The 24,056-nt window shown below is 35.5% G+C and overlaps 2 long non-coding RNA genes and 1 other non-coding gene across 4 annotated transcripts; all 3 read right to left on the reverse strand.

Moving 5' to 3' along the window:
- Nucleotides 1–6,524: 6,524 nt before the first annotated feature.
- LOC148770653 (uncharacterized) lies at nt 6,525–8,444 on the reverse strand. Its single transcript, XR_016031261.1, has 4 exons — nt 8,012–8,444; nt 7,281–7,331; nt 6,984–7,037; nt 6,525–6,806 (listed from the first exon to the last, which is right to left on the reverse strand). It is a non-coding gene; the product is annotated as an uncharacterized LOC148770653 (long non-coding RNA).
- A 7,458-nt stretch (nt 8,445–15,902) lies between these two features.
- On the reverse strand, nt 15,903–17,271 carry LOC105963495 (uncharacterized). Its single transcript, XR_016031168.1, has 3 exons — nt 17,190–17,271; nt 16,648–16,991; nt 15,903–16,519 (listed from the first exon to the last, which is right to left on the reverse strand). It is a non-coding gene; the product is annotated as an uncharacterized LOC105963495 (transcript).
- Nucleotides 17,272–17,631: 360 nt separating this feature from the next.
- Nucleotides 17,632–19,494, reverse strand: LOC105963494 (uncharacterized). Of its 2 annotated transcripts, XR_016031445.1 has the most exons (3): nt 19,091–19,494; nt 18,071–18,899; nt 17,632–17,989 (listed from the first exon to the last, which is right to left on the reverse strand). It is a non-coding gene; the product is annotated as an uncharacterized LOC105963494 (long non-coding RNA). The 2 variants fall into 2 exon arrangements; XR_016031444.1 differs by lacking the exon at nt 19,091–19,494 and having other exon boundaries at nt 18,071–19,078.
- Between the last annotated feature and the right edge of the window lie 4,562 nt (nt 19,495–24,056).

Consider the following 24,056-nt stretch of genomic DNA (forward strand, 5'->3'; position numbering starts at 1 on the left):
TTAAAAATCAAATCACTTCTTTCTTCGTCTATAATCAAACCTATAATCTACAAAACCTATACAAATAAATACACATCGATGTAGACATATAGATTATAGACAGTGGTGTAACAAGGAAGGGGGAACCGCCCCTCCAAGAAAAAATAAAATCAATCTTTTTAATTACTTTTTGGCATAATATTTATAAATATGTGTTCTTGCCAACCCCAAAAAGTTCTTCTCTATTCTCTTGTGTAAATTTAGATTTTTTATTTTTTATTTTTATGACAATATAAAATAGTACAACTAAAATTCATAGTTTTTAACTAAATGTTATAAATATATACTAATTTTAGCATTTTTTTTTGATAACTCTAAAAGAAACCCGGGTGATATGCCTAATTGGGCCAACCCAATGGGCCTACAATTTCCTTACATACTGGGCCACGAACCCAATATCGAAGACCATTATCACCGAGGTCCAATCACCTTCAAGTAAGGTTTGGGCCCGACAATCTCAACTAAGCTATAAATAAATGTTTGAACTCATTCCTTAAGGTACGTCCTATTAACTGAGCAATACTATTAACTGTATTCTCTGGACTATTTTCTATGATCAGCACGTCTGACTTGAGCGTCGGAGGGGTTTCCGCCGGATCAACCCCCGGCTTAGTTCATGTGTTCTATGATCGCAGGTACCTCAGGATCATCAAGTTGTCAAGCTACTGATCCGCTTTGCTCTCCCAGTTCATTTTCTACACTACCCCAGGTGATCTAAGTAATTAGCATCATCACCGGGGATGCTGCCCCCGAACACCCGAAAAATTAACCTACCTACATATATTATTTCCAAAAAAAATCGCCCTCTTACAATATTGTCTAGATGCGCCCCTGCATATAGAAGTTGAGATTCCTTGATGTAATAAAACCAAACAACGCATCATGTCACTTCTAACTTCTAAGTTCTAAGTATTGGGTAAATGGCAAATAGACCCATGACATAGACACGGCCACGGGCCGGGTTGGACCTGGACCCGACCCGGATTTGGACCCGCCCCGCCCTAGAACCAATCCGCACCCCTTGCACCCGGACCCGGACCCGACTTTACATGGGTCAGTTTTGGGTCTTGATTTATTGGACCCGAGACCCACCGGATCTACCTAACGAGGGGACCCGAGGACCCGTCGGGTCCACCCGAATAAAAACATATATTTTTTTAAATTTTGAAAATGCAACGGCTATAAATCGGACCCGACCCCGGACCCGGAAATTCAATTTCATTTTTTTTAATTTTCAACAGCTAGAAACTCGGGTCCACCCGGACCCGGTCTGATTGAATTAATTTTTTTTTTCCAACGGTCAAGATTCAAAAAAAAAATCAAAAAACCAATTTTGGACTCGGACCCGACCTGAACTCGCACCCGCCTCCACACGGGTCTGTTTCGGGTCCCAAAAAAGTAGGACCCGGAGCCGGCGGGTCCGACCGTGCCCTGGTTGTGTCTACCATGATACGTAGACTTAATTAAAAAAAGGACTTTCAGTTTTTTTGTTTTGTAAAGAAAACCACTACATAAAATTTATTAAAATCAAGGCAATGGTATTTTTCCGTACATAATTACTTATGTATATAAACTGAAAATTGAAAGCCCTACGCCCGTTTTTCATGTTTTATGCGCGATTCTTCTCTCTTCTCTCCCGAATTCCTCTATATACCTCTGCATCTTGGAACTGAATCTACCTATTTCACGTCGGGTCTCGCTCTTATTCGACCGTCCTCTCCAGCTTTTATCGTCTATCATATCTGGTGTAGTATAATTTTCAAGGAAGGTGTGTCAAATTTTTTGATCTGCATGCGAATGCTTTTTTAAGTTACGAATGTCAACATCGAGATATGTATAGTTTGAATTGTACTAAATTGAACACCATGATGTATGGGCGTTCAATGTCTGTTTTCATAAATGTGTTTATTTTTATTTTTTGGTTTTTTAGTGTATATTTGTTTTCACACTATGTTTTTTTCGGAAAGTGTTTATATAATGTTGTTGTTATTGCTAGTATAATTGAATGTATATGTCATTTCGCTGGTTGTTTATGTAATTTGACTGTTATTAGCAGTATAATTATGTTTTGCTATGTTTGTTTCCAAGTGTTTATATAATGTTATTGAATCTATGCACCATTCCTTTCGGTAGATTGTACATCAATGCGTTTTTAAGCTTCTGTCAAAATTTCACATTCATCCGATCATCGGTTGATTTATGGCAAAATTTCTCGCTGCACTGCGCAGAAAATCCGAAAGCAGTTTTTCAGAATTGGCTTCTCGCATCACCGGCTTGTGGCGGCGCGTGGGGGCGCGTAGGGGCGGCTCTGGTGGCAGCGATGGCGGAATAATAATATTCCTCCTCTTAGGTTTCACTTTGTATATTCAATCCACTAACGAAGAAGAACGAAGGGAAAAGGAAGATGCCGATGCGGCGGCTGGTGGCGGAGGTAAGGTTTCGGCTGCAAGGTGGACGGCCATGGGGAGAGAAGCTAGGGTTTCAAGCTTGTGTTATGTCGTTTTTTTTTTTGTGTGTCTTTCACAAAACATATAAATCCTATTTATATGCTCATTGTGAAAACCCTAACAGGCCTTAAGTTGGGCTAGGCCCAACAACTTAAGTCCACTCTCTTTCTCGGCTCGTTTCTAACAAACGAATGCTCGTAAAAATATAAAAAATATATTTTGACAACGAGCATAAATTCTTGTCGATACAAGTACCACTTTGCAATTTACCAATTTCCGAAATTGGAAACCCTAATTTAGGACTTGCCAAATTGGGAAACTTCCCAAAATAGAAAGTTCACTAAGTTTCCGTTGGATTCTTTTCCTCTACTTATTCTCATCCGTAATTAACAATTACGAATGTTGGACTCAATCATATTGACTTCCAATTATACTAAGATTAACTAATTAATCTTAGCTCATTTTGCATTAAGGATCTCAAGTACACGAGCAGTGTGACCCTCAATGGTTCAGATTTAAGCTAGCCGTGGGCCCACAACCCATTGTGGTTTAAACTCGTCCCTAGAGTTACATTTAAGTTGAATTTAGTTTCAAATTAACTACCCAACGAATCAAGATTGGCGTCTAGCAACTATGCGTCATGATTCCGTAGATACAAATAAAGTGCCAGCAAGAACCTTGTGATATAGTTAACGTACAGTACGATCCCTTGACATTGGTTCACGGAGACCTCTTTATGAGTTCAATAACTATGTGAACGTTCTTGATTATATAATCCGTTCGTGTTTGACATAGAGAAACACATTTCTCTAATCACGACACTTTCTGCTGTGGCCACAAACTTCTTGGATTATAAATCTCAAGAACATACAGGATATCCACGACTACTCAAGCGATCGAATCTCCTACTACAATGCACAGACCTCCCACTAGATTTCGGACTGCACGAACACTGGCCCTTGGGGCGGTCCTTGGTGGAACTCAGGGACAAGTCACGATACAGCTGGTCCTCTAGTGAAGTCACGGTGATGTCTGGGTCTTAAGGATTAATGGTGTACAACTATATCATAGAAACCTCTACTCGATTATTGGGATCCACTTAGAGATGTCTAGGTTGAGGGAGTTCAGTGAACTCATCAGCTTATGCACACCCACTTATGTATGCCTATGCAACACCATTGACTGATGAGACGCAATACTCATACACTAAGTGCTAGTCTCGAATGGGAAAGTCCGATATCCTCATTAGTGGCATAACCCGTAGACTAGCTAGGAACGATGTTTAACAGTTACTATACTTAAATAAATAATCTAACGGTTCTACTAGATCTATTTACAGTAATTTAGTAACTATAAGGACTACATCTATGCTTATGCAAGGGACAAATATATAGAATGCCAAAGGGGATTTTTATCATTAATACGAAATAAATTATTTACGAGTAGCGTGAGAAAATACAACAATTAGTTGGCTCTTCGGTCACCTACTCTAACAGTTTTGCTATGTTTGTTTGCAAGTGTTTATATAATATTGTTGTCATTGACAGTATAATTGATTGTATACGCGGATTTACTGGATGTATTAGTAATGTGACAATTATTAGCAGTGTAATTACATTTTGCTATGTTTGTTTGCAAGTGTTTATATAACGTTGATGTCATTGGCGGTATAATTGAATGTATACGCGGATTTACTGGATGTATTAGTAATGTGACTGTTATTAACAGTGTAATTATGTTTTATATGAAATAGCATGATGACTTGTTCTATCGTGTTGTTGTTGAGACATGGTGCATTTTGTTTGATCACAGATTTTACAAGAAGGGTGAGTTTTTCCAATCTTGTGCTTTTGTTTTTGTTCAAGATGGAATTCTTTAAGCGTTGATAACATGTCATTATCGTACTCTGTCCCTGAGATTGGTGTTTTTTCAATCAACGGTGACGCAAATGTAAAAGGGTTATTTATTATTGTGGAACGATGGTCGATTCAAAGGATTGAAATTGTTGTGAAGGAAGTTGATGCATCTCTCGGTACATCCGATACTAGTTACAGCTCTATGGTAGGTTCATCTAGTGTGCTACCTCTCGCTGCATTTGAAGCTATAGTTACTCCCCCATGCAACCCATTACGTGCCATTGGCCCCCAAAAGACTTTGCTTAGCTCACATTGGATAAATCTGATAACCGATGTTGGACAAGTTTTTCGTGGTAGACGTTCAGAATTTATAATATGTCTAGTTAGGTTTGTGTATGAGCTTGGATTTGGATTCAATTATATAAAAAGTTATACGAAGAGAGTGACAGCAGTTTGTAAGCTTAGAAAGTCGAATAATTATTTAAGATGTTGCTGATGTGATTGGGATCACATCATAGGGATCACATCAGTTGCATTAGCTCAGATCGTGTTTTGACATTCGTATCCGATCGACAGCGCGGTATTTTGGAAGTTGTGAGAAATATTATCGCTAATTGTTACCATTCGTTCTGCTTGTTTTGTTTAGAGACTAACTTGAGGTATACGTTGAATGAAATGAGCTCTAGTTATTAACTAGAGATATTCTAGTTAGTCAGTTGATAACATGTGCTTATGCTCCCACTAAGGAAATCTTTCATGAGACACATTCGAAATTTAAAATTGATGGTTCAAGGGAAGTTGTTGATTTTTTGTTAGATTTGCATTTTAAAATTTGGGTAAATGCGTATTTTGAGGGGCATAAGTAAGGTGAGTTGTATTCGAATAATGCGGAATCATGGAATGGTACAATAAAGAAATTCCGACATTTGCTGATTACCCATATGATTGACAACATTAGGTGATGGATAAAATTTGCGAGAGGTTTGTAGAAGCGAGTGTTTGGACTACGATACTTTGTCCAGAGATAGAAAAGACTTTAAGGACTTTTGTCGAAAATGGGAGGACATGGACTGTTAGAAAATCAAATCAGGTTGTCTTTGAAGTGCATTCAGACCCTCACGAGATTGTGGATTTGTTTGCTAGAATGTGCACATATCGGGACTGGTAGCTTAAAAGGAATCCCTTGCTGTCATGTGGCTGTGGTTATCAAGAATATCCCCACCGGTGAACGATATGGGTACATTGACCCCTTATTTTATGCGTGCAATTTCAGATCTACTTACAAAAGTTGAGCAGCCAGTTGTTGGACCTCCAGTTTGCCAGACACGACATTGAAGACCAAAAAAGAAGAGAATTCATCTTGTGGTGAGAATATCAAGAAGAAGATCAAGTGTGGAAGATGTAATGACATTTGTCACCACAACAAGAAAACTTGCATCAAAACTATTTGAAGAATTACTATTAATTTTTTTTTGACAGTTTTGGGATTGCATATATCAATGCTAACAATATTTTTCTTCAGTAATTCTATGTTATTGTCAGTGAAAGTTATAATGTTTCCATAATTTTCTTCTGTAGTTCTATGTTACTGTCAGTGACAGTTATATTGTCTCAGTAATTTTATTCAGTAATTCTATGTTACTGCCAGTGACAGTTATATTGTCTCAGTTATTTTCTTCGGTAATTCTAAGTTACTGTCAGTGACAATTATTTTTGTTTAACTCATATACTTTTCTTTTGCATGGTTCTATATCACTTGCCTACAACATGTACATTTATGTATGAATTGTAAGTACAACCTTTTCAAATTCAAAATAATACTATCACTACATCATAAAACGTCATCTATAGCGTTTGAAAAACGCTATGGAAATCTATTATAGCGCTTTTGAAAACGCTATGTCTGCGGGAGCTATAATAGACCTCGACTTTTCCATAGCGTTTTTTTAGCGCCATCATATATGTTCTCTTTCATAGCGATGTTTTGATGCTGTCCAATAACCTTCTTTCATAGCGTTTGTATTCTATTATTGTACTGCCACTAATAGCTAGTCAGAAACGCTATGTTCTGGTAATTATAATACTTTATTAGCGCTATTATTCTATGAATAAATCTTTAACGTAAACGCTACATTATATTCATTTTTTATGCTTGTTTGCTGCTACTAATATTACAGAAAACACGAAAACAACAATGAATATACAATGAGATTATTATTATAAAATTCCAGTTGATGTACAATATGATAATAATCAAAATTGTGTGAAGATAACAAAAATTGTAATCTTAACATATCAAATTTGATAGAATTCACTAGGTTACACGAGTCCTAAATTTGAATTTAGATAGTTATTTGAAAAAGACTAGAAATAAAGCCCAGAAGAATAACATCAAAACCACAAGTCGAGCATCCAATTAAAACTGCTATGACGTTTTCCACCGTCTCGTTTTTCTTGCCATTCCCTGTTAATAAAAAAAAAATTAGTGCATGTAGGGAGTATTTGATAATATTTCATTATTATAGTAAGTTTACCTAATTACACAATTTAAAACTATGTTTGTTTAATCTTCGTTGCCGGCAAATTATATTATCATAAGAGAAGAAAAAGAGGAGAATGTGAGAATAGTGTTGCAAATTACCTGTGAAAAATAACCAAGCAGAATGTCTAGTCCCAAAGTCTGTATCAACCCATTCTGCAAGAAACATAAAAATTATCAAGGTTACATGAAACAGAGACTTTTTGCCTACGCCAAAGATGGTATAATCTTATCTACGTGCGAAAATATTGGTTCAAGATACAATGTGTGCAAATTATGTAAAATTATACATGTATATTAGCCATATCCTATATTCGTATGAGCATTTTAACTTACTGATGATTGTCATTTTGAATCAATGATACTAAAGGAATCAAATACAATATAGACCTTCGGCACCTCATTAAATTTATTTCCAACCATGAGACCAGATCAAGTTTATAAGTCCTCCTGCAATATATGAATATAATTATAGTTAGAACCAACAACGCTAATAACTAAACGAGTTCAAACATCCCAATGTTGCATTTAAGACAATATATTTGTCCTTTGATAACTCTCTTTGAGTGCGTAACAAACCATAATATTACTACTAAATATCTAAACCATTAATCAGAAACTAAACCATAAACTAATATGTGAAACTTTGATCCCATCACTGATAATCAATAAGAGAATGTACCTCAAATTGTCTAAATTCTAGAGCTGCTTATATCTCAATCCCTTCAATTTTCACAATTGATAAAATATCTATTAGAAATACAAGGTTGAGAGATATGGAAAATTGGAAATTAAAACATATTGGGAAATGAAAAGCTTTCTCATATTCACCGAACAAAAAATCAAATGACAGCAAACTACTTATAATGACTTGAATAATAATAGAAAATTAAAAGCTAACAAATGAGTGCATAAAGAAACAAGGATAGTATGACTATTGTTAATCATAGTATTTGGTGTTGTTGCCAGTACATTCAATAATTTTTACATAACTATTTGATTTCAACAACCCATACTTTATCGAATAAGAAAACCAAAATCAATAGTAAAGATCAAATCAATTTAGTAAAATTAGGGCTTTCATAAAAGAATTGAAATTAGGGCAAATGTTCACATAGTTAGAAACAAACCGTGAGAGAAATAGATATCGATCTGGAAAAGGGAGAGAAGCTGCAAGAGGACGCGCCGACGTAGAGATGGGTTTCTTTAGGCGCCATAGAGAGAGGACTTTTTCTTTACACGCGAGACAGAGACAATTCGCTTCTCAGAGAAAACTTGGAATGTTTCTCGAGGGTTAAATATAATCTCAAATTTTCTTTAATTACTCGCTTTAAGGAGAGACCCGCCGAAACAAAATTTGTTAGTGAACGGAAGCGCCCTATAATTGTTATAGCGTTTGTTTAAAAATTTCGGCAAGTATTTATGATAATAAGAATTATAATAGCACTTGGGGCAAAAATGCTATAAAAAAGTGCTATCAAAAGTCAAAATTGTTGTAGTGTATATGGAGTTAAATTACTGTCACGAGTAGAGAGAGTATGGTTTCAGGTGTAACACCCCACATTTTCGGCAAAATACTATTATTTTATTTTATGAGCTCTATGTGCAAATCAATGAAATTAGAGTTTAGAATAATTCTTGCATGATTAGTAATTACGTGAAAATTAGGTGATTATGTGAAATATATGATTATGTAAATTATGTGATTATCTGAAATATATGATTATGTGAATTATGTGATTAAGTGAATTATGTGCTTAGGAAATATTTCGAAACATTATGTCGAAATAAATTATTTTTCATGAACTAGTATTTAATTCTTGCATATGAATTTAAGTGAGCATTATATGATATTTATGCATGCACACAAATTTAGAAAATAATTTTTTCTCATGCATTTTAGGATTTTTAATTAGTGGAGAAAATTAGAAAATCCTCCCCTCATTTTCTTCAATTTTCGGACATCAACACACACACACACACACACACACACACACACACACACACACACACACACACACACACACACACACACACACACACACACATGATTTAAAAATGGCATGATAATTAGGAAAAGACATGCATTAAAATGGTTTTACTTTGAGCATTAAAATAAATACCTAAAGCTAGTCTCCCTACTCACTAGCTAGGCATGCTTTTTCACTCCCACACTCAACTTTAAGTAGACCAAAGGTCACTCTCCTTCTTCATTCTTCTTCATTTCCGGCAGCCACAAAACCACCTCCATAGCCACCACCTTCTCAAGCTTGAACCACCCAAGAACCACCACCACACCTCTTTCGAAAAAATTGCAAAATCATCCCCACAAAAAGATGTATTTCCCTTTCTTCTCCATTGGCTTTGAACTCTCCAAAACTTCATAAATACCTCCAATGTCCAAGAACAAAATGCACTCTCAAACTCCACTCTTACCATCTATAAGTTTAAGCTTTCTTTCTATTTCAATTAGGAGGAGAATTTTCGGCCAAGGCTAAGTAAGCCCTTCTTCCTCTTCTTTCTTCATTTCTTCGAAGGAAGCTAAGCTCTTCTTCATCCAAGTTCTTCGTGTTCTTCTTCTTCTTTTCTTAATATATAATCTAACTATTGATCTCTTCTTGTATTAGAGAGAAGAGCTAACAAATCCTTTCCCTAAAGAGTTGAGGTGAGAATTCTTGAATTCTTGCACAAACATGCAACACCATTAGTATTTTCGGTTTTCATTGATTTATTTGTTGATTCTTGCATATTATGTGATTATATGTCTTAGATGATGATTGAATGTTAGTATTTTGAAAAGATAACTTTGTTCTTGATGTTTATGTTTTTTTTCGAAAATTTGGGAAAAAATGCATAACTTGCTTATTTGGCTTAATTAGTGCCTTGCATGTGTTCATCTAGTGTTTGATTGTTGATTTGTGAAAAGAAATTGATTTTTGGCTTAACTATGAGTTTTTCGAAAATTTGGGGAAAATTGCTTAAATTGCTTATTTGGCTTGATTAGTAGCTTGCATGTGTTAATCTAGTGATTGATTGTTGATTTGTTAAAAGATATTGATTTTTGTCTTAACCATGAAACTTTCGAATTTTGGGTGAAAATGCATAAATTGCTTCTTTGGTTTATTTGGTATCTTGCATGTGTTAATTTAGTGTTTAAATACTGTTTTTAAAGCCTTACATGTTAAGATCTAGTGATTAATTGTTGATCTAAGATCTTGCATGTTAAGATCTAGTGTTTTCTATGAAGAATGATGAAAGAACTAAGGAAGTTGTGTTAAACTTGATTTAAAACACTCTTGCATGTTACGAAATAGTGGAAATACTTGAATAAAATGTAAAGATGAAAGTCTTGACTTTTATTCTCTTAAAATGTTAGATTTAATGAACTTTTGATTATAGATTGTCTTTGCATGTTAAGATTTCGGTTATTGCTTGTATTTGATTATGGATTTTATGCTTAAATGATTATTTGTGTTTTGCTATGTGATGTTGCTTGTTTATGTGTTTATCATTGGGTATGAGGATGAGAAAATTGTAAGTAGATGGGTACATAAGTGTCGTGATTTTTAAAAGGTAAGAATATGTTGGAAAGTGTTTCGAGGTTATGGTAAATAACCGGGGTACGACGAGTCGGGACCGTAGGGCCTAGGGGTGGTTTGATTCCACGTAGACAGACGGATTCGTAAAATATGAGGTTATTTATCGGGAACTTAGATTGATTCTTCCAAAGGGATTCCCGATGATTTTTCATATCATGCATGTCTCATTATGGTGTTGAAGATATAGGTGGGAAAATCTCACTCTATGGTCTTGGGATCGTAGGGTTATAAAGGTGGGAGATTCTCACTCTATGGTCTTGGGATCATAGGGTTATAAAAGTGGGAATTTATCTCACTCTATGCGTGTGACAATTATATGATGAAGAACTCCGACAAAAAAGGGAAGTATATGATTGCTTTGATTTATGTTGCATGTATATGTATAATATACATGTATGTATATATATGTATGCTCTATGTGTTATGTGTATTCGATAATACTTAAAGATTCTCATTGAGTCCTCAAAGGCTCATATAGGTGTTGTATGTTTGTAGGTATACCCGATTTGGAGCCCGAGGAGTGAAGTTGAGAATCGAGCTTGAGAATCGGGAGGAGATCGTACGGAGGGCTTATGGATTTTGTTGGCTCTTAACTTAGTTATATGGTTTTGTTTGTATAATATGCTTGTAAAAACTTTTGATACGGTTTTAGGTATTTTCTACCGTTCGCTTCCTCCGATCGGTGGAAATTATTAAAAGAAAATATGTGTAATAGTAATTAGGATTACCCTCTTTTTGGAAAATAAATCGGTAATCCGTTGTATTTGTAAACGAAAGCGAATTTTACCATCTATATGCATGCACACGTTTTGGCTAGGAATTTCTTCGTGTCTTGTCTCGATGTTTGAAAATTGTTTTCATATAGGTGTTCTCCTTAGAAAATCATAAAGTTTTGGGAGTCTCTGTATCTCTCTGTTCTCATTATTTTGAAAGGTCTTTTGCATGAATTAAGTAAGTATATAATTAGTTGTTTCTGTTATAATTGGAGTTTTACTCGCTTAAATGCCATTTTTCCACTTCGAAAATATTTTAAACTTAGAGTTATGTCTTGGGATAAAATTTGGTAGTTTTTGGGTCAGTGAGGAATTTATTATGAAATTTCAAAACTCCCTCTCCTGTTCTGGATTTTAAATTGAGTGTCTATGCCATTTTATTTATTTCTCCCAAATGGTCAAGCATATTTCAAAACGGTTTTAACTGCGTAATGACCCATGGTAGATGGTATGATATTATTTTGGAGTCATTTGCATAAGTTTTTTAAGAGGAATTAATTTTTAAAGTTGTTGCACTTAATCTGTCTGAATTTTCATTAGGTCCATCATACCTAGTTATTTTCTAGTCTTGCATGCATTATATATTTGTGTTAATTGATTGATTAGGGTTTAGTATAGGTTGACTTTCTCCCTCTGATTTAAAAAGAAATTTTTTTTACGTAAATTTATATCCACAATAATCATTTTTAAAAAGTCTTCCGCTGAGATTACATATAATAAGAGTAATCGAGAGAAGGGTGTCACATTAGGTATTTTTAAAAAAATGGAGCAAGTGAGAAAAAGGCGTTTCTCTCCACTAAAATATGTTCTATTACTGTCAGTGACAGTAACTTATTAGTTTTGGTGCAATTTTAATAGTGAAAAACTCAGACACCTGTATTGGTAGCAATATATTTGTTGCACTTTTAAAGAGTTTATTGCAAATATCACCCCTGTGAAATCGCGAATTGGCAAATAACCCCTGTGAAAAAAAAAAACTCACTCATGCCTCCCCGTGCAAACTATTTTGAAGCACACTGCACTCATTGGCATTTTTCTTGTTGACCAAAGGTCAAAAGACAAAAAAGCCCAGGGTTTTTTTGCAATTAGAAAAGCAATAGTGTTTTAATGAATAAAATACAAAATAAAATACATATATGTATAATAATAATTAAAAAAAATATTAAACAAATACATTTATTAAATACAATAAAAATATATGTTAATAAAAAAAACAAACTAAAACATATGTTAAATATTTTAATAATTATAAAAAATAAAAGAAGTCTGCATCTTCTTCTCCACACACACACACACACACACACACCGACCACCGCCGCCTGCCTGCACCCCCAACCACTTCACTCCACCCATCCAACTCACAATTTAATTTATCCACCATTCAGCCCAAGTCGGAGCATACCACCGCTGCTCACCACCACATCTTCAGATCTTCTCCCAATTGCGGCGGAGGTGTGCAGCCAGTGGGCAGTGAGATTGAACGGAGAAAATGGAGGCCCAGAAAATAATTTTTCTTCCACCATTTTCATCTTCGTGTGGCGACAACGGTGGTCATCCTTGAAAGCTTAGGTTTCTTCGAAGTGTTTTGGGCCATGTTTGACAGGGGCGGCTTCTTGAGGAAGATGACACGAATGAAGAACGGGAAACAGGCAAAGGGAAAGGGAAAAAGAGAGAGCCTTGGGGGCATTTCTGACAATTCACACGTAAAAATGTAGCAAAAGTTCCACTAACAGCGCGTGAGAGACACGATTTGTTCTTAGGGGGCTGGATGCTTTGACTTTATTTACACAGGGAGGCATGGGTGATTTTTTTTTTCACAGGGGGTTATTTGACAATTTGCAATTTCACAGGGGTGGTGTTTGCAATTAGCTCCACTTTTAAACATAAAGTACGCAGAGTAACATACTACAAATACTTAACAGTACATAAAACCTACAACCATAGAGTAGGTTACTACAAAAACTTAACAATACATTTAAACCTACAACTATAGAGTATCATACTACAAATACTTAAGAGTACATTTAAAACTACGTTACATTAAGCCTATCACACTGGTTTTGACAGCTTAATTCTGTGGCTAACAGTGCTTTTGTTGTTCAGGAATAAGTGAACTATTTCCTTTCTGAAACTCTTAATGTTTTTTTTTGCATCCCACTTGTCCACTAGCTGTTGACGGAAGTACTGCTGATGTAGTACAAAAATCCCGCAAACCTCACTATCGTCCTCTTGCCGAGGTAAATCCCCAACTTCTTCAAGTGTTGCATCTAGTGGGATTTCCATGAATTTACTTTATATGGCAACTGCTTCAACACCTTTTACATGCAGTTTTCTTTATTCAATTTTCGATGTTAATGTTTTTTAAGATACAAAGTTTCCTTTATTTTATTTTAGGGTTAATATGCTAGAATTCCCTAGTTGGAAACCTAATTAGATGTGGAATACAAATCCAATATTTTTTATGAACTAAATTCTTTTTAAAAAAATAAATACGACTCACATCCTTATTTTTTATTTTATCCCTAATTTTCCCTCAACTTAAATCTATAAACTCTAAATTCACGTTTCTCACAGATTTATTTTTCTTTTTTCCTCTCTCTCTCTCTCTCTCTCTCTCTCTCTCTCTCTCTCTCTCTCTCTCTCTCTCTCTCTCTCTCTCTCTCTCTCTCTCTCTCTCTCTCTCTCTCTCTCTCTCTCTCTCTCTCTCTCTCTCTCTCTCTCTCTCTCTCTCTCTCTCTCTCTCTCTCTCTCTCTCTCTCTCTCTCTCTCTCTCTCTCTCTCTCTCTCTCTCTCTCTCTCTCTCTCTCTCTCTCTCTCTCTCTCTCTCTCTCTCTCTCTCTCTCTCTCTCTCTCTCTCTCTCTCTCTCTCTCTCTCTCTCTCTCTCTCTCTCTCTCTCTCTCTCTCTCTCTCTCTCTCTCTCTCTCTCTCTCTCTCTCTCTCTCTCTCTCTCTCTCTCTCTCTCTCTCTCGCTCTCTCTCTCTCTCTCTCTCTCTCTCTCTCTCTCTCTCTCTCTCTCTCTCTCTCTCTCTCTCTCTCTCTCTCTCTCTCTCTCTCTCTCTCTCTCTCTCTCTCTCTCTCTCTCTCTCTCTCTCTCTCTCTCTCTCTCTCTCTCTCTCTCTCTCTCTCTCTCTCTCTCTCTCTCCACCACCACTCCACTCCATTGTTGAAGGGCCGGTGATTATGGCGCAACTAGGATGGTTGAGTCCATGCAATAAGGGGGGTGGATGGTTATAAAGGCAAGGAGACGGCGGCTTTGGTGGTGTGAGGTTAGATCTATGTGGGAAAGCGGCGACTATGATGGTGTGATATCAGATCGATGGTCGAAGGCGATGGCTATGGGGGATAGGGTTTATTTTCTCCGTGGCTAGGGTTGGTGAGCGGCTAGATATTGGTAAATAGGGTTTGGCGACGGCTAAGGAGTTGTTGGTTGCTAGGGTTTGGCGGCGGCTGGAATTTGTTGGCTGCCATGGTTTGACGGCGGCTGGAAGATGATGAATGTAGGGTTTAGCAACGGCTGAAAGTTGTTGGATATTAGGGTTTGGGATAGTACAACATACTACACCATAGTACACCATAGTGTATCATAGTATATCATAGTACACCATTCATCATTATATATTTACATTATTATTTAACAAAAACGAAAAAAAAAATAGGTTTTTCGTAACTTTTAACACAATAATGTTAAAAATAAGGGGAAAAAAAGCTATTTATAATAATGTTAAAGTGGCTAGAATGAAAAAAAAAAAAAAAAAAGTAAAGATGACACAGCTGTAAAAATAAAATGAAAGAAATTATGTTAGATGATGAAATTAAGATATTAAATGCATAATAGAAAATGATAAATGTATTATAAATTTTACTTAATGCAAATTTCACATTTGTGGATGGAGGGGGTATTTTTGGAATGAATTTAAAAAAGGATGTGAAACAAGTGTTTCGTTAGGCTTGTCATTTAGTTCATATAAATTTTGTCACCAAGAACCTTTATCTTAAGACCCCTTTATTTTATTGTTTTGGTAAATAACTATTTTTCTACTTACCATTGTTTCCGTGATATACATATATGGATCTCTGCTCTGGTTTTCCACTGCCCTTGACTTGTATGAGTTGTAATGTTTCCATGTTTTTACCTATATATCCAGGACGACTAAAGTCCAATGATCGTTATCCTTAAGTTTGTTGCCTCTGGAATGAAGTGGAAACAAGAAAAACAGTACTGTTGAACATCAAGTTTATGAATGAGGTCCCTCAGAACTTTACTGAGGTCCTGTTTGGATTGGAGGATTTCAAACGAATGGATTTGAAATACCTTGGATTTGAAATCCATACAATTTGAAATCACGTATTTGAATACATGAAGATTTATACAAAGGATTTCAAATCAGATTCACTGTTTGGCTTAAAACTAGTGGATTTAAATTCTTTAATTAGTTTTACAAATATTTTCATATCATACAAATGTGATGTTGCAATTATTGAACTTTTGAAAAATGTCAGCTAAGTTTCATTCAATAACAACAATATATATATATATATATATATATATATATATATATATATATATATATATATATATATATATATATATATATATATATATATATATATATTAACAAGATTACCTACAAAACACAAGAACTGTAGTTAAGTAAAATTTGCTATCTCAATAATGTCTTCTAAAATGAAAAATAGTTCATAACACTCCATTACAACATAAAAGAAAATTTGCATAGTTTATCGAGTTAACTAAATCGAGTTCCAAATCAAAACAATTAAGAGTAAATTAGAAAGTAAATCCAATCTTTTTTCTTTTCATCCGGTAGAGCTTTCAACAAATTAAATTCTTCTTCATTTCCATTCATCAACATTCGAACAACTTTAAAAACTTCATCGTTGGTTAGCCCAGGTATCATTGGACAACATCATGCATCTCAATGCCGCTTGATTTCTCCTCACCTTTCCTTTTACTAGCTAGAAACTCTTGGAATGAAGTAGCTATTGCACTAACAGCTTCAGCTAAAGAATCTTTCTTTGGTCTTTTTTTCTTATCATTCATAGAATCTGTCGAGCTTGATGGTCGTACTCTTGTTCCCGATATAGGAGCTGAAGTCACTTCAATTTCATCTTCTTCACCTATTGTTTCTACACCTTCATCAAAAGTTTCAGCTCCTTGACCGACTGCTCTATCTTTCGACACAAAAGAATAATATCATCCCAATTTTCTATCATTTTATTTTGCATACCTTTTGCATCGGGGTGCGACTGAATATAAATCAAATCAAACAACCAATTATAACATATGCATGTAATACAAGCAATTTGTGTTGTATAACCATTAACAACTTTTACTTGCGCTAAAAAAAGATGTACAAGAGTTAAAATCATCTAACCTCAACATATGAGTTCCAAGAGCTCCATTCATCTGATGTGACAACAATCAATTTTCGTACTTCATCCCATGTAAAACCACTTTGCTTGGTCTGAATATCTGACACAACATTAAACGATTTCTTCCAATTTTTGAGTCGATTTTTTATGTTATCCTTTGTCAAGTTAAGATGTAACTTTGAGTTCAAATACGTCACAACTGCATTTAAAGCTTGGGGCTTCCAAGTATCACCATCACATTTGTTTCCTTGAGCCATTTGATCAGTCAAAATTGTTGCCAAATGATTGTCCATCGCTCTATTCCAAGAAACATATGGTTGCCTCTTGTACTTGGGTGCTGCAAATAATCATTCAACAAAGAAAATATGTTTAGAAGAGAATTAAGCACAAGATAATAGAAATGTCAACATTATATTGGCTGCTTTAATATGCAAAATTGTGTCAAATATCCAGCTAGTGCTGCTTATCAAGATTAAACTTTCAAAAATATTGAAAAAGTCCGCAAAAAACTGCATATTAAAAATAAATGCTAATTGACATTTACCTTCAAAGATATTAACAGTTGGAGCTTCCACATCCTTAGACACATCTCTAGCTTTGTTTGAAGTTGTAGCTCCCTTTTTCATTTTGCTAATTATACTTAAAAGTAACAAACAATTTTATAAAAAATACATCACAATCAAATTACTTCATAAAGGATTTCACATAAATATTTATGTCAAACTTTGCGCAAACCATGACAAACCAAAAAAAAAAAAAAACATTCTAATTATTGAGCCAAAAATTTAAAATTTAAAGTCATAAAGAAAAACAACCACTAAATAATTATTATCCCAATAAAAAATTAATAAGTAAAAAAAATTGAGCTATCTTCTGCGAGCTTGATAATCCTGAAACATTTGTTGTGCCAAATTATCACGAAACATTGTCCATTCATTTGTAGTCTTGACAATTCTTATTTGTTGTTGTTGTTCTTCTTCTTCTACGTCCAAATCATCATCATCTGGTCTAGTGTTCTCTAATTCTCGATCAACTTCATCCAAGAGAGGGTCTATGGGCATCTCACCGCGCAAAAAGTTGTGTAAAATACAACAAGCATTGATGATTCTAATCCGTGTTTTACGCTATAGAAGCTTGCGGTACGCAAAATCGCCCATCTTTTCTTTAACAAGCCGAAAGTTCTTTCAATTGCATTTCTTGCTGAAGAGTGTCGAAGATTGTAAAATTCTTTATAATTTATCGGAGTATTTCCTCTGCACAAATTAAGATGGTAACGAGTTTTTCTGTATGGTGCAAGAAAACCCGGCCCATTTGTGTAACCCGCATCCACAAGATAATACTTGTCTGACAGTTTATAAAATTAGAGGATTTAGATACTAAATAAAAATAAATGAAATTTTTATTTACCAAAGAAATTAGACCTACTCTTGTAAACTTTTAAGCCATTAGTTCTTTGTAAAGCATCACGCAAAACTCGTGCATCTGAAGTAGACCCCTTCTATCCAGGTAGAACATAGAGGATTTTTAAGTTAGCATCACAAACTCCTAAAACATTTGTACTTATCATGCGTTTTCTGTTTCGGTATCTACTTCGTTCTACAGCTGAAAATGTGAGCCCAACAAATGTACCATCTAAGGCTCCCACTGCATTGTATACATATTATTACCAATGAGAACTTAAACATAAAACTTAAATAATGTTAACAAATTAAATTAGTGGTCATTACCGGAAACCATTTCCATCTCTCAACATCTCTTTCGTGGAATAATTCATTCCTTTGGTGATTGAGATAGAGCTTTCCAATTTTTAACACGGCTTGCAAAACGATATGAAATTGTCTACTCACAGTTTCACCCGAGCGTACAAATGTGGTTGCAATAGTGCTATTTTTTTTATCATGACCAAGAATATGCAAGAAAAGTGCCACAATTTCTTTTATCATCACATTCTTTGTTGCTACCAGTCCACCATCCTTTTGCAACACGTCACACAATCCATTAAGCAATCTATTATTTACCTGTAATTGCTTCAAGCATGTTGGATCATGACATAAAGATCTCATCCAAAGTTTTCTTTTGTAAACTCTATCGTCATTTTCGCTCAATAATAAGTCTTTCGCTAAGTACTTGCCATGATGCCAAGCTCCAATAATACCAATTAAAGAGCTGAACAAACACATAATAATTTCTATCTCTTCTTCATCTTTTTCCATTTCCCCTCATGAACGTTTTCTATGAACAATATCCATTTAATCTACATCCAAATTTGTTGTAATAATTTAGTAACAATAGAAAATACAAGTAATTTAAACTATGACCTTCTAAGACACATAATGAAATTAACTATCAAATAAAAATATAAAAAAAATGAAAAAGAAAAAAAGAAAGATCCAGGAATTACATAATTCTTACTAACAGCAAAGAAATAAAAAATAGGAACTTTACCATAGAAAATTGAGAAATATGGCAGACGATATAGTTGATATTAAGCTTCAAAGTCAGTTGCACCGCCGAGCTCCGCCGAGCACCACCGTCGAGCACCACCGTCGAGCACCGCCGTCGAGAACCACCGTCGAGCCCCACCGCCGAGCACCATCGTCGAGCCCCGCCACCGAGCACCGCCGTCGAGCACTGCTGTCAAGTGCCGCCGTTTAAGGGAAATATTCCCTGCTAATTCCCTAGCTAGAAGATCGATGGTTGAAGATATCCCTAATTTTTGAAGAATGCAGAGAGAAGTCCCTATAACTCGATAGGTGGATTTCAAATGACTAGGTTTGTGGGAGGATTTGAAGTCCAATAAAAAATGGGCTCAAATCCATCGGTTTTTAGGGGTATTTGAAATCCACTGATTTAAGCTGCAGGCCAAACGACGTAATGGATTTGGGTAGTGGATTTAAAATCCGCCCTAGCCCAAATCCGTCCTTCACCATTTGGTTGCTGAAGAACGCCTTGTATGTTAATACACCAATAATATATATATATATATATATATATATATATATATATATATATATATATATATATATATATATATATATATATATATATATACTCAATCATGCAATAACGATATATAAATTTTAATATTGTTGACATCATTTACTCACCATATGGGAACTTGAAAAGACATAACTGTCCTCATCCAAACCATGATTGATGTTATCATTAAAATATCATTCCTCTTGTCGCGTTTGCAGAATGGACGAGTATGAATCAAGTACCTACATGCAACAACAAAAATAGAGTCAGCCTGAACAATCGTTTGTGTAATATACTGGTTTTGGTAGTTTTTCAGTTAAAGTGTCTGTGTTTGACAGTTTTTTTAATGTAAGTGGGCACTCACTTGTGTACTGGTTGATCCCTCCGTCAAATATGTGATTATGTCACCCATCTCAACAAACGCATACACGCTCCCATCTTTATTGTACCAAATTAAGATCTCACCCCCTACGTAAAGAGTTAATGTGTTAGAATGATTTAAAGATAAATATAAAAAGGATTATATTCTGATACATACTTATGATCGTCCTCTGTTATATCTACAGTCATATTCTCTACAACAATTTTGTCTTCATTAGAGAGCAGGCCGAAGATGTATTTTTTTTGGTATGAAAAGTCCTTTCGTCTTTTTTTCTTGACCGGCTCTGGTTGCTTTTTGTTGACCTCAGGATCTTTACGTTTCCCCTGTGTCCTCTCGGCAACAGTCGATTTACGATTCTTCTTCGTCTTATCTCCGAGATCATCCTTCTTTTCAGTTTCATTCAGTTTCGAGCGTGTCACTTGATTTATGCGTCTTTTTTGTTTTGACGTCCCTCATTGTCTCGTGTTGATCCTCAAAGTCTATCTCAACATCATTCGGCTTTAGCTCTTCTTTGAGGGTCGAATCAATCAAAGTTTGCAGATTCTGCTCCATATCCTCAATCTTTGTCTTCAACTACTTATTTTTTCACACACCTTTACATTTTCATGCTTCAATTAAACAACCTGGCAGTGTAATTCCAGGATGTTACTAAATGATGTATCCGAGTTGGGTTGACAATTGTTGACATCATCGTTTGGTTCTACCGGTTGACAAACAAATTCATCAATCTTTTTTGAATAGGGCGTCGTTTTGTGCACGAAGAGTAGGAATCTCATCTTCATTCAATGTGTATTTTTCAATTGCAGCGGTGAGTTTTGTTTTCAGTTCTTGTACTTGTCTCTCCAATCTTGCACTTGAGGATGCCTCAATCTGACTGTTAGTTGGTATATCAATTAACCTCGCCAGATCCTGTTCTTGTACTTTGTTCGTCTCTTCAAGATTTTTAATCTTGTTTCTCAAAGTTGCTTCTTCCTCTTTCGACAATCTTTCCTCAACAACAAATTTGAGAGCGTTTATTTGACCAATGAGGGTAAAAATTTCACCTTGAAGTGTCTCAATGGAACTTTGCTGCTCTGAGACTTTTTATCTTAACATTTTTAATCTTGTATAGAAAATTACATGTACATTTTCGATTTACCACCATCTTCTCGGTTGTGTTTTCTTTGTGGCGGTTTGCAGACTTACAGACTCTCCATCGATCTCAGCAACAAGGGGCTATGGTTACAGAGTTTGGGTTGAACGAAATGGTGGAGAGGTTTTGCATGTTTCCATTTGACGAGATTAGATTTTTCCTTTTGTGGCGGTTTGCATAATTAAAAACTTTGCGTTGAAAGAAACGAGGGATAGGTTTTGCAGTTTCAATCTCACAATTTGAGATTTTTTAGCCTCAATTTCAGCTAAAACCTGATTTGGTGGATAATTATATTTAAGAAGGAAATTTTGCTATTTTGTTGCAAAGGGCAAATCAACCAAAAATAATAGTAGGAGGTTATAGCAAAATAACACTCATGACTTGGATTAGGACCTATATAACCGTGTGTGGCGAATAAGGCTAGAGTCATTTGAAAAAGTGACGAGATCTCAACTAAGTCTGCAAGGACAGATGTTCTAGAAGGAAAATTACGGGTAGGCCATCAATCCATGCTAACTAGTCTTGCCTCCCTTCCTAGGAGAGGGAGAGCGCAATGGGACCAAAGGATTCTCACCCCAAGAAGTGGATGAATGCCCAACAATCGAATTCAGTTAGTACTAGTACAAATGGGATCCCACCTGATCCATCTCATCAAATAATTCTGGACTATGGATTTGTCATGCAGACGAAGTCGGGGGACGCCTCGACATTAATATCCATTTTCATGAATAGGAAAAACTCGGTTAGTTATTCATGCATGAATGAGATGTGGTATTGGGATGAAATGATTATCGACGATAAACTTCCCTATACATTAGCTACTGAACTTTTTATCAAGTGATGATATAAAAAATCGATCAACTGATAAGTGTAAACAAAGAGATGATGGCCGAAATGAAAAATAAAACAATCCAAGCTGAATTTGATTCATTGATAAAATGAAGAGTGTAAGGACCAGTAGTTCCTACACCTCCTTGAATTTCACCCACGGAATATAAGTGATTACTCACAAAGAAAAAAAATGAGATTGGGAGCTAGAAGACTCATCTCATAGCTTAAGGAATTAAATGAGATTGGGAACCAGAAGATTCATCTCATAGCTCAAACGAGATTGGGAGCCAGAAGACTCGTCTTATAGCTCTAGGAATTAAATAAGATTGAGAACCAGAAGATTCATCTCATAGCTCAAACGAGTTGGGAGCCAAAAGACTCATCTCATGGCTCGAGGAATTAAATGAGATTGGGAACCAGAAGATTCATCTTATAGCTCAAACAAGATTGGGAGCTAGAAGACTCATCTCATAACTCAAGGAATTAAATGAGATTGGGAACCGGAAGATTCATCTCATAGCTCAAACGAGATTGGGAGCCAGGAGACTCATCTCATAACTCAATTAATGAAATGAGATTGGGAACCAGAAGATTCATCTCATAACTTAAACGAGATTGGGAGGGAGAAGACTTATCTCATAGCTCGAACGAGATTGGGAGTCAGAAGACTCAACTCATAGTACAACAATTTATGAGGAAATGAAATTGGGAGCTCGAACACTCATCTCATAGTTCAAGGATTTCCTGAGCAACCCGAGATTGATTTTAAAGAGGTATATCCTCTAATGATAAATGTTATTAAATGCGTGGTCAACAAGTATCTTACGGGGATCTCGATACAAGTATTCATATGAAAGTCCCAGAAGGACTTCGATTTCCCGAAGCAATTAGTTCAAGAAATGGAGCATAAACTCAGTTGGGCTGAGACGTTCACTTTAATTATGACTTGAAATATTCCGGAATAATATGCTAAGTGAACGATTGCTCGGAAGATAATAGGTGAATAATAATTGGTTTCGATTGTTCATATTACTAAAATTTATATTAAGGATTTGAACTTGATTTGGACTACTGAAGAAGTCATGTAAGAAAAACTCAATTGTTGAAAAATTGAGCTCAAGATCAAATATCTAAAGAAGACTCTCGACCGACTTAAAATTTATCATGTCAATTAGATTTTTGTCCATCAATTGAGTTACATCCAGAAGATGTTATGGATAAAGAGAAATTATCGAGTAATACCTACGGGAGTTCCACAGTGGAATAGGACCAATGATTCATTATGTCCCATGACGGAGGACGAGGAAGTGTTAGCACCAGAAGTGTCATATCTAAATGCAATATGTGCATTATTGTACTTAACTCCATGTACTCGATATGATTGCGCTTTTTGATAAGTTTGTTAGGTAGAGTTAGCCCACCTCACATACGATGTATGCATCACTGAATGATGCAAAACTTGTGATTTATATTGGCATTGACCAGAAGTCATACCCACACAAAGCTTGTTCCCAAAATCTATTATTTTGTATTCAAAATATCGTTATGTCTTGGAGATATGTAAAGTGTAAATTAGTGGTCACTTAGTCGAATCATGCAGAAGTTTTTACTTCACGAGGTAGTGCTTGAGTGCACATGGCCTGAAGCTATGGTTAAGCATGTTCGAGATTCCTATGAATTAGTTAACACAGAAGATCCTACGAGATTGTATTTGACTATAATGCAACATGCATTGAGCAAATCAAGATGGGATTCATTAATTGTGACAAATCCAAGAACATAGTTATGATGTTTTGTTCAATCAACAACAATAAGAGCTCAAACAATAATGATCCAGCAGATCATGATTCAAGATAATCACGTGAACTGATTTACTGAGTCTTCGCCTGAAATATTGACTTGCGTAGATTATACGAACTCGCTCCCTTGTAGACATCAGGGGAAGATAACTTGAGGGGGGGGGGGGGGGGGGTACCCAGTAGGTATTTAGTATCCATAAGTTATCCGGGTGCCCTGTTGTACTCTTTTTTCCTTCATGCGAGGTTTATTTTTCACACAGAGTTTTCGTTACCCGATAAGGTTTTAAT

This window comes from Erythranthe guttata, chromosome 5 (assembly GCF_056151865.1).
Source record: "Erythranthe guttata isolate IM_541 chromosome 5, IM_541, whole genome shotgun sequence".
Taxonomy (NCBI): domain Eukaryota; kingdom Viridiplantae; phylum Streptophyta; class Magnoliopsida; order Lamiales; family Phrymaceae; genus Erythranthe; species Erythranthe guttata.